The following is a 7,843-nucleotide window of genomic DNA, read 5'->3' on the forward strand; positions in this document are numbered from 1 at the left end:
AGGTGGAGAAGTGCGATTTTCATGCACAGTCAATTCCATTTCTGGGGTATATTGTGTCGACTGAGGGAATATGCATGGATCCCGAGAAGGTTTAGGCTGTAGTAGAGTGGCCAAGTCCAGATTCCCGTAAGGCCCTACAGAGGTTTCTGGGGTTCGCCAACTTCTACCGGCGTTTTATTCGCAACTTCAGCCAACTAGCCGCGCCTCTGACCGCCTTGACCTCCGCCAAAACTGCGTTCAGGTGGTCAGACACAGCTTGTCTTCAGTTTGCCAAACTGAAAAGCTGCTTCGTTTCAGCCCCTATATTGATCACCCCTGACCCAACACGTCAGTTTGTGGTGGAGGTCGATGCGACAGAGGTGGGGGTAGGAGCGGTGTTATCACAACGTTCTCCCTTAGACGACAAGGTCCACCCTTGCGCGTATTTTTCATATAGTTTATCTCCTGCCGAACGAAATTACGATATTGGTAACTGAGAATTGTTGGCAGTTAAGATGGCATTGGAGGAATGGCGACACTGGTTAGAAGGATCGGGGTTTCCTTTTATTGTATGGACAGACCACAAGAATCTAGAATACATTAGCACTGCCAAAAGGTTGAACTCCAGCTGCACTTTTTTTCGGACGTTTTGACTTTACTATCTCGTACCGCCCGGGTTCCAAAAATATTAAACCAAACTCTTTGTCACGTATTTTTGACCATTCCGAACGCTCGTCAACTCCCGAGTGTATTTTTCCTGAGACATTAGTGGTCTCCACACTCACATGGGAGATCGAATCGAAGGTCAGAACGGCCTTAGAAGGGGTAACGCCTCCGCCCGGGTGCCCATCGAATCGCTTATTTGTGCCGGAGGGATTAAGGTCCACCGTTATCCAGTGGAGACATTGCTCTAATGCAGCTTACAATAACTGCACTAGATTTTTAGTCAAGCAACGATTCTGGTGGCCACTTATAGCTTGCGACATTCACAGATTTGTTTTGGCTTGCTCGGTTTGAGCCACTGGCAAGACTTCCAATCGGCCCCCTGATGGGTTACTTCAACCCCTGCTGGTCCCTTCGAGACCCTAGTCCCACATCGCTCTAGATTTTATTACCGCCCTCCCGCCCTCCCAGGGCAACATGGTAGTTTTTACTGTGGTGACCGGTTCTCGAAGGCGGCTCACTTTATTCCCTTGCCCAAATTACCCTCAGCCAAGGAGACAGTGTTGACCATCGTAGATCACGTCTTTCGTTTACATGGCCTCCCGATAGACGTGGTTTCCGACAGGGGACCCCAATTTGTGTCCAAATTTTGGCGAGAATTCTGTAGATTGCTGGGAGCGACTGTAAGTCTGAAAAAAAGTGTGTCTTTCTACTAAGAATATTCCTCTCTGCTCTGTATCTAATAAGTTGGCTCCCAAATTGATTTGCCCATTTACTGTCACCAAACAGCATTAGTCTTTAGTCTCTTGCTTGTCAGATCATTGTTTGAGGTCCTCCGTGTTGATGTCTGTTCAGTCTCTCGTGTTCCTGCCCTTGCTTTGTCTCCTGTTCGGTCGTCTCTGGATTGTATCATTCTCTCATGGATTATCTTCACCTCTCACGGATCTACCACCACCATCTCTACCAGCACACTCAAACCCCTGCGTCACTCCCCAACCTTCATCCATCACACCTCTTCTCAATAAACTCTGTTTACTTGCATTTGCCTCCTGTCCTCCATACGAGTCGTTACAGTTGTATTCTAAATTGATTCTGGGAATGTAAGCATTCCTTAATTGAAATTTAAAAATATAGATAAGTGTCTTCATAAAAAGCAGTTACTTCCTTAAAATGTTTAACTGGTAAAAAGAAAAGGGAATGCACATTAGGTCTTACCCATCCATTGCTTATTTGATTAACGTATTTTTCACATATTATTATCACATATTGTCACTGATTTTAGTTTAGTCAATTATTTTTAATATAATGCTTTTTTACCTTCTGTTAAAATGTTATTAAATATCATTATGTTAACTTTTATCTTTTTAACCTTTTATTGAAATATTATTTAGCACTTTCATTAAACTTCTTTCCAAATGCCTCATAAATAAAATGCATTAACTGTACAGTGAATATTTTGTTGATTGTAGATAAAACCAGCTCCCTGAAGCTGCAGCAGAAAATTAAAAGACTGCGGAAAAAAAATAAGAAAATGCAAGAGGAAATTGACACCTTGAAGAAAAAGTTGAGGGCAAGAACAGGTTGGTGACTGACTGGGTGAGGTCTGTTATGTTAGACATCATGTAAATAAAGTTGACATCGTCAATATTCCCTTTTACTGATTTACCATTAGGGGAACAAAAAAGTTATTTCCCGATGTTCAGAACATTTAACACTGTTTCTCCTTTTTAACAAAAATGTCTCGTGTTCCACCTCCTTTGGGTCTTCTAACTTGTTTGTAGCTGCTATCTTGGTAGTTCATCCACCCAAGTTAAATTTTCCTTGTCTTGCTTTTGTAGCCGCACTGGGTTGTACATAATAATTAACTCAAATGATATATAGGGAATTTGAATAATTAATCAGGAATGTAGCAACAATGAGTTGTACAGAATAATTAACTCAAATGATATATAGGGAATTTGAATAATTAATCAGGAATATGATTAATATTTATATCTCATATGACAGTTACAATAAATTGTATTGATTATGAAAAATAGCTCAATTGTCTATACCAATAACTAAGCACAGGGCACTGTAATTTACTCATTAATATGTCAATATTCCATTCTTCATATCAATTATTTGTCATGATTCTGCCCTCGTGTCCTTGATTTTTCCTAGTCTTGAGGCAGGATCATGGCAGACCCGTGTTTTGTGTACAAGCACATGGCCTTGTCTTTGGGCCATGTGCTTGTGTTGTCTCATTCCCTTGCCCCGCCCCCCTTGTTATCCTAGTCTTGTCGTGATTGTCCTATCTGTGCCACCTGTCGTGTCTTGATTAGTTCCCCTATTTAGATCTCCCAGTGTGCTCTGTCTTTCGTAGGTTCATTGTTCATCATTTGTGATTGTTCCACATTTGTGATTGTGATTGTGATTGTTCCTGAAGAAGTGTTTTGTATTACCGTGAGTGTTTGTTTATAGTTAGTGTTCCCATGCTTTGAGTCTTTGTTTATCTCGTTAACTCAGTCCTGTTCAGTTATTTTGTATTTTCCCTAGTCAGTGTTTTCCCCCTCGTGGGTTTTTGTTTTCCCTTTTTGTTAAATAAATCCTGTGTTTAGTTACTTCCTGTCTGCACCTGAGTTCCTCCTTGTCAAACCCTGACAGAATGAACCGACCAAAAAGGAACTCAGCAGGCAGGAGATCCCCCGAGCTCCAACACCTGTTGGAGTTCCGTCGTCAATGTTGGATGTCGTCCCCCACCGACAGGAAGGGGGTCACCCTCCCATACTCGCCTGAGGGGGAATGGATCCTCCAAAATTATGCCCGGCTGTGGGAGAGCATCTCCCAGGAGGAGCCACAGAGGTCCCCTCCACCTACCCAGCTGCCAACGATCCCAGAGGGTCGTGTCCTGGCCGTGGCAACCCTGGGGGATCAGGCAAGTCCCTCCCAAAATCCTGAGGCACCTCCCACTACCTTCAGTCTCCCCAACAAGCGAGGGAGACGGTCTTCATGGGAGTCAGCTTCAGAGTCTTCGGCGTCCGAGTCTGCCCTGCCCGAGACCAAACTCCCCCAACCCGCCTCTGACCCAGCTGTGGCCTCTGCACCGCGCCCAAGGAGGAAGAGGAAGAAGAAGGGGCCTGCCGGTCCTGTGACCCTGTCTCCTCCTGAGTCGGCGAGGTCTCCTGAGCCAGCAGCGGAGAGTTCTGGCGTTCCCGTGCCAGCAGTGGAGAGCACTGGCGTGCCCGTGCCAGCAGCGGAGAGCGCTGGCATGCCCGAGCCGGCAAAGAAGAGAGCTGTATTCAAGTCTGCAGTCGTGAGAGCGGAGGAGAGAGCCGCGGCCGACTCTGCAGCAGAAACTCTTCTACAGTGTGTCTCATCTCGTAAGGAGATGCCCATTATTATTGCCGCTAAGTCTTTGTCTGATTATTTGTCCCGTCTTGTTCAAATTTTAGAAGTCCCTGTCAGTCCTGTCTTGTCCCCTGACCCTGTCCCTAGAAATCCCGAGTGTCCAGCCGTTGTCCCCCCGTGTCCAGCTGATGTGGTCGCCCCGTGTCCAGCTGATGTGGTCGCCCCGTGTCCAGCTGATGTGGTCGCCCCGTGTCCAGCTGATGTGGTCGCCCCGTGTCCAGCTGATGTCGTCATGTGTCCTGTTGTCCCCCCGCGTCCCGTTGATATAGTCGCCCCTCGTCCAGCTGTTGTCGCCCCTCGTCCAGTCAATGTAGCCCCTCGTCCTGTAGAGGTTGCCCCGTGTCCTGTGACCCCTCCTGTCATGTCCTCTGTCAGTTGTCCCGAGACCCCTTCCCACCCCTCACCACCCAGACCTGCCCGGATCCCTCGTCGTCAGCCTTCGACCCGCCCTCCTAAGACTCCTGCACCACCCACCCACCCTGGTCTGTCCCCCATGAACTTTGTGGTCCCGCCTCCTCCCCTTCCCTGTTTGTTTTTTTTGATTTGTCACCCCAACCCTGCCATTGTGTATTTATGTTTGCCTTTGTTATTATTTGTCATGTCTTGTTGGTTTGTGTCGGTGTCCCAGTCTGTCATGTCAGTCATGTCCCGTGTTTGATGTTCCCTTGAGGAGCGTCTGGAAGCCGCTCCTTAAGGGAGGGGTTCTGTCATGATTCTGCCCTTGTGTCCTTGATTTTTCCTAGTCTTGAGGCAGGATCATGGCAGACCCGTGTTTTGTGTACAAGCACATGGCCTTGTCTTTGGGCCATGTGCTTGTGTTGTCTCATTCCCTTGCCCCGCCCCCCTTGTTATCCTAGTCTTGTCGTGATTGTCCTATCTGTGCCACCTGTCGTGTCTTGATTAGTTCCCCTATTTAGATCTCCCAGTGTGCTCTGTCTTTCGTCGGTTCATTGTTCATCATTTGTGATTGTTCCACATTTGTGATTGTGCTTGTTCCTGAAGAAGTGTTTTGTATTACCGTGAGTGTTTGTTTATAGTTAGTGTTCCCGTGCTTTGAGTCTTTGTTTATCTCGTTAACTCAGTCCTGTTCAGTTATTTTGTATTTTCCCTAGTCAGTGTTTTCCCCCTCGTGGGTTTTTGTTTTCCCTTTTTGTTAAATAAATCCTGTGTTTAGTTACTTCCTGTCTGCACCTGAGTTCCTCCTTGTCAAACCCTGACATTATTGTGATATCTCTTACTGTAAATTACTGCAAATCAAACAGTGGTTTGTCCAGCAAACCAGATTGACCTATCAATTTTCAATAAAGTTATCACTTCTTATAATTCAAGGAAAAATATTCTCTGGCCATGAAAACATTATCCTATCCTTATGATAAATTTAGTTTCTAAATTTAAAGCTTGTAGCTAAAGATCAGACATCTCAGTGACTCGTAATGTGAGCGGGTGGTGGAGACAAGAATCATGAATATATGGGTTTTAATAATACATTGAAACTACAAATCACACAGAGTAAATATGCGTACGACAATACAGACAGTAAACTTTTTACAAGACATAACGGAATCCAAATAAAGGAGAGAAAGAGGGAAAATGAATGAGATCACAGAAGGAGCCCAGGTATGGAAATCAAAGTCAGTAACTTTTGGAAGCCAACAACGGATCAAATCATAGCAACATTTTAAAGCAGCATTTAAATCTCCATAGAAAAGTGATACTTGCATGGCCCAGCGTGCGTGCGCTGGTCCTTTTGAAAACAGCGTGCGTGTGCCGCGCGTGTGAGCTGCGCTGGATGGCGTGAGCATGGAGCCACGTGGTCCTTTGTGGAAAGGGGTGTTCTTTAATCTTCCGGCTGTTGCGGGATCGCGCGGTATTTGAAAGGTTTAACAAGGCAGTGTTCCAGAATTCATCTTCCTTGTGTGGAGAGGCGAATAGTTGAATAAACTAAGTAAAGAAAAGAAAACAACGAAAACTAAAGGTTCCGAAGGAGCCATGATAATGGCTGTCGTCTCCGTATCCCTGCTGGGGGGGCGGGGCGATCTGAGCGCGGCCGGGTCGCACATGAGAGCAGCGTGTCTGAGAACGAAGAGAGGAAGAAGAGAAGAGATAGGCGGATCTTGTCCGGTCGGTTCTTATGGCTTGGGATGGTTCACGCCTCTTTTCACGTGAACAACCAATGAACGTCCGCGATCTGAAGCGGGGGAAAAGTTCCTTTGTCTCTGTGGAAACACCCACCCTAATGATTTAGGGCTTGTCAGATTTCATCAGGGATATTCTAGCAAGTTCGTAATTCCAGAATAATACATTTTTCATTACTTTGCTTTAGATAAGTGGGTCTGTCAAAGCATGACGATTACAAAAACACCAAACAGTATATATATATAACTGATAGAAACACGAAGTTACATTCAAATGCAGAATTACACACATTTAAAGATTAACACACGCTAATAAATTGCAGATAGTTCCAATTTATATGGGAAACATTTCAAAGCACCAACAAAAACAATACTATATACATTTAGACTACATTTGAGTACATTTTACCATTCTTTTGTAAGGGTTAGATTTCCTGTCCTGTTGCCCAGGGGGGTCATAAAGTTTTATGAGCTGCAAAGGAGTGGGGGTTACATAAACATGACTATTTGAGAAAGAGATATACTGAGGAGAAACATTTCCACTTATAAGTCATCACTTTAACCATTTACCCAGGATTAACCATTTTTATGCAATACACAAACATTTAAAATACATATCAATAAGGAATTACAAAAGTAAGGAAAAGTTTGTTTGCGTGTGTGTGCTTATGTGTGTGTGTGTGGGGGGGGGGATTTCATGTCCTCTTTGAGGCTTGCACGGGTATCGTAAATATTTTAAGTCCAGCCAGGCTGGCGCCAGGCCAGACATTTAGTGCAAAAAGGTTTCATTTGTATGCCTGAATTTAACCCATGAATCGATGACCTGCATATCTGTTACAGGAATATGATTAATATATATCTCATATGACAGTTACACTAAATTTTTATTGATTATGAAAAATAGCTCAATTGCCTATACCAATAACTCATTACAGGGCACTGTAATTTACTCATTAATATGTCAATATTCCGTTCTTCATATCAGTTATAGTGATATCTCTTACTGTAAATTACTGTAAATCAAACAGTGGTTTGTCCAGCAAACGGCCGTAAGATTAACTTCAATTAACAACTAACAATTTTCAATAAAGTTATCACTTCTTATAATTAAAGGAAAAATATTCTCTGGCCATGAAAACATTATCCTATCATTATGATAAATTTAGTTTCTAACTTTAAACAGCATGTAGCTAAGATCACGTAAACCATGTAGCGCGCACGGCAGAGAGGGAGAGGGAGCGAGAGACCTTGCGTGTGTATGCTAATGTACGTGTGCGCGAAGCACATGTCAGACAGAGAGCATCCTGATTGGCCTGTTTCTGCAAATCAACCAATCAATTGTCAGTGTGGACGGCCTTTTATCTCTTCTCTCGAACAAAATTAATCAGTTATGTCTATCTAGAAACAGGAGCACCATGGCAGAGGGAAAGTGCCACAAAAAATAAAAGACCAAAAAAAAAAGTATAAGACACGGCAGACTACACGAAAGTGTACCCCTGTCTTATAGATGTAAAACATAAAACATTTCATCTGCATATTATTCAGGCTACATGAAAACAACAAACTCTTTAGACCTGTTTAAAGTTGCAATGGAAAATAAATAAAAGCAGTTTACATAAATTGTATAAGCAGATTATATAAATAGTAAAAGTAATCTACATATTTAAACCTAATTA

The sequence above is a fragment of the Carassius auratus genome, unplaced genomic scaffold, assembly GCF_003368295.1.
Source record: "Carassius auratus strain Wakin unplaced genomic scaffold, ASM336829v1 scaf_tig00009729, whole genome shotgun sequence".
Lineage (NCBI taxonomy): Eukaryota > Metazoa > Chordata > Actinopteri > Cypriniformes > Cyprinidae > Carassius > Carassius auratus.